The sequence below is a fragment of the Corvus hawaiiensis genome, chromosome 26 (assembly GCF_020740725.1).
Source record: "Corvus hawaiiensis isolate bCorHaw1 chromosome 26, bCorHaw1.pri.cur, whole genome shotgun sequence".
NCBI lineage: Eukaryota > Metazoa > Chordata > Aves > Passeriformes > Corvidae > Corvus > Corvus hawaiiensis.
In genome coordinates this window covers 30,267,444-30,271,027 of record NC_063238.1, presented here as the reverse complement: position 1 = coordinate 30,271,027, position 3,584 = coordinate 30,267,444, and the positions used below count along the sequence as shown (strand labels likewise).

The window sequence follows — 3,584 nt, the reverse complement described above, 5'->3', positions numbered from 1 at the left end:
GGGCAACCTGTTCCAGTGTCTCAGCACCCCCGCAGAGATTTCTTCCTTATGTCCAACCTAAACTTGCTCTCTTTAAGTTTAAAGCCATTTATTCCCCCTTGTCACTACATGTCCTTGTCAAAAGCCCCTCTCCAGATCTCCTGTAACCCTTTTAGATACTGGAAATCTGCTGCAAGGTCTCCCTGGAGCCCTCTCTTCTCCAGGCTGAACAACCCCAAATCTCCCAACCCATTGTCACAGGATGTGCTCCAACCCTGTGATCGCCTTTGTGGCCTGCTCTGGACTTGCTCCAACAGGTCCGTGTGCTTCCTTTGTGGGGGCCCCACATCTGGATGTACTCCAGGTGGGGTGTCACAAGGGCAAAGCAGAGAAACAAGAATGTTTGAGACAAAGTTTCTCTGCTGTGTACACTGAGTCTGAAGTGAGGCTACAAAGCCAACTGCCATTTAAATGCTTCCTAAATAACTGGAAATTTATAATGTTGGTGTGGTTTGGGGGTTGGTTTTGTTGAGTTGTTTCTTTTAATATGGATACCTTTAAAATGCAATAAACACCATCTGCATGACAGAATGAAAAGCAGCTGCACTCTGCTCCCTATTTTTCTCTCAGAGATGATTTTCATTCAGATCCCTCCTTTTTTTATTTTTCCCAGCCTGCAGTCAACTGAGGATTTTTGCCGAACTGTTCAGAAACCTTGCTGCCTTGCATACTGAAATCATGAAGTATTGTATATCTCTCTCTAGAAAGGAAAAGTAAATACCAGAGTGTTCTAACTGAGGTCATACTTTCTCCATGTCTAGACATCTTTAGTAATCTCTCCCTTTTATAATACTGTTGTGCCTTCCGTGTACTCAGCTGTGAGGAAAGTACTTTGCACTTAGTTGCATAAAATATGCCGAATTTCCAGAAAACTTTCAGTACAGCATCTCAGATTGTTACGGCTGGTGTGTGTGATCTTTTATGAAATCAGATTTTTTCCTCTGAGGAACTTTGCTCAGTAAACCAGTGGCAAATTTGGAATGAAAATATGACTGATGTGGTTCCTTAATGCCCAGCTTGTTAAGCAAATGTTGTTGAATCCAGTCGCCAGTAAACAAGCTAAACTTCTTGTTCCACTAGAAACATATTTTACTAAGAATCTTTGTAGATCACTCTTTATGCAAAAAATAATGTCACAAACAATGGTTTTGAGCAGAAAAAAGCAACCATTTTATAAATCATATGCTGAATCAGTGTTTGCCCTCATAGTTCCACTTTTTAAATATTAATATTCTTTCCTAACTCTTTGTACATAAATAATCTTTTAAGAGAGTAACAATGAAATATAGACAATCCACATCAAATGAATGTGAACTTTTGATGTAATTATCAAAGGTCTGTTGGATTTAGTCTAATTTTAATTAGTATTGGGGTTTAACCAACAAATTCAAGTCTCACATGGATTTTTTAAATCCAAACTTTATGCCCCCTTGCACGAAGGATTTTGGCTTAATTTGGCCCATTATAAAGGTACTGGTTATTCATAAAATTACGTAGAAGTTCAGATTTTGAAAACAAAAGGGCTGTGGATTTGCTTTAGCATGGAACAATTATCTAATTGGTCTATGCCCTAAATGAAACTCCAGTAAAGGTTTTTGGGGTGGGTTTTTTTCAATATTAGCTGTTGGAGAAATACTTTAATGTTTAAAAAGAAAATACTAACCTGAAATTCTACCTGATACAGGGAGTCATAAACTAAGTAGATCATAAAATCATAGAATCATTAAGGTTGGAAAAGACCTCCAAGATCATCAAGTCCCATCTTTGACCTATCGCACCTTGTCAATTACACTACAGCACTAAGTGCCATGTCCAGTCTTTTCTTGAACACTTCCAGGGATGTTGACTCCACCACCTCCCTGGGCAGCCCTTTCAGTGAAGACATTCTTCCTGATCTTCCTGATCTTCCTAATGTCTAACTTGAACCTTCCCTGGTGCAGCTTGAGGCCATGTCCTCTTGTCCTGTCCCTTGTTACCTGGGAGAAGAGACTGACCCCCACCTGGCTACAGCCTCCTTTCAGGGAGTTGTAGGGAGTGATAAGCCCTCCCCTGAACCTTCTTTTCTGCAGGCTAAAGACTCCCATCTCCCTCAAGTGCTCCTCATCAGACTTGTGCTCCAGACAGACTTGTGCTCCAGACCATTCACCAGCTCTGTTGCCCTTCTCTGGACACAGTCCAGAACCTTAATGTCCTTCTTGTAGTGAGGAGCCCAAAATTGGACACAGGACTCAAGGTGTGGCCTCACCACTGCCCAGTAAGGAGGGACAATCACTTTCCTAGACCTGCTGGGCATGTTGTTGGCTCAAAAGAATTTTGTAACTCTTCATGAACCTGCACATCATCCTTGCTCAGGAGCCATGCTAATCTCTATATTGTTCCAATTTCAGTGTATATACTAAGAAAGTGAAATATGCAATACTATCCTCACTTTCAATGTTGTGGAGAGCTTAAGCATGGAGATACTGGCTATTGCAAATAACTATAAAATAGAATTGCTACATGCACGTTTGCAACATGTTCCTATGTGCTTTTACTGATTTCAGTCCTTTTTCCCTGGGAAACACCAAATGCCATTTGAACATGCAAAGAAACACAATGTTAATCAGACTGAGATTACCAGACATACAAGGCCATTTGAGTTTTGCTAAGAGATTAGAAATGAGTTCTATATTTTTTCCTGGTAGACCTTTAACCAAGGAGGAAAGCCCACCCAGGCAGTAAGGGGTGATTCATGGATTCTGAAGTCAGAAAGGACCATTAGTACCATTTAATTTCTAGCCACAGGACCTGTATTACTTGTTTCCCCTAGGAGGTCCTTAGAGAGGGGAAAGCTGATGGCCCATTGGTGGCTGCCAACCCTCTAGTCTGTTACAGTGGCTGCAGGGTGAGGAGCTGAATGTGGCCATGGGAAGAGTTCTGAATGTGAGTAGCCATGGTCAGCCACCTGCAGGATGGGAAATAGGCTTGAGGGTTATGAAAAGGAGTGGGCCAACACCAGGAGCCACATTTCAGGAGAGCCCACTTCCCCATCTCACTGCCCCTTCTTTAACTTCCTCTCCCCGCAGCTGCTTTAGCCCCTCAAATCTCCCTACTAGATACAAATAATCCTCTCAACTCTATTCCTCTTCACTCACTTCTCCAGAGCTTACTCTGATACCACCTTGATGCCCATACAAACTTTGCCTAATGTCAAAGATTAGGTTTCTCCTCTGCATCCATTTTGGATGAGTTTTTCATGCTTCCAAAGATGCACAGGTGCTTTTCCCTGGGTGCATGGGCTGGCAGCTCTGCTCTGCAATACACTTTTGCTCCCTGTTTGTGGCAATTCAGTGCGTTCAAATTTCTGCCAAATTCAGGCCACCTAGCCAGGAGATTCAGCTCACTCTAACAGCTGACTCCTGATTGCTTTTCACAGCATCAACTTTGTGTCCCCTTCAAACTGCACCCAGCATTCAGATTATTTTCAAATAAGGGTTAAAATGGCTTAGGACCAAAAGTCTTGCAGTATCTTGTAATTAATGGCCCAGATAATTAATGCCTTTCCA

At 42.1% G+C, this 3,584-nt stretch overlaps 1 non-coding gene across 1 annotated transcript; it reads right to left on the bottom strand.

Moving 5' to 3' along the window:
* Positions 1–2,346: 2,346 nt before the first annotated feature.
* Positions 2,347–2,451, bottom strand: LOC125317457. The gene has a single exon (XR_007200100.1). It is a non-coding gene; the product is annotated as a U6 spliceosomal RNA (small nuclear RNA).
* Between the last annotated feature and the right edge of the window lie 1,133 nt (positions 2,452–3,584).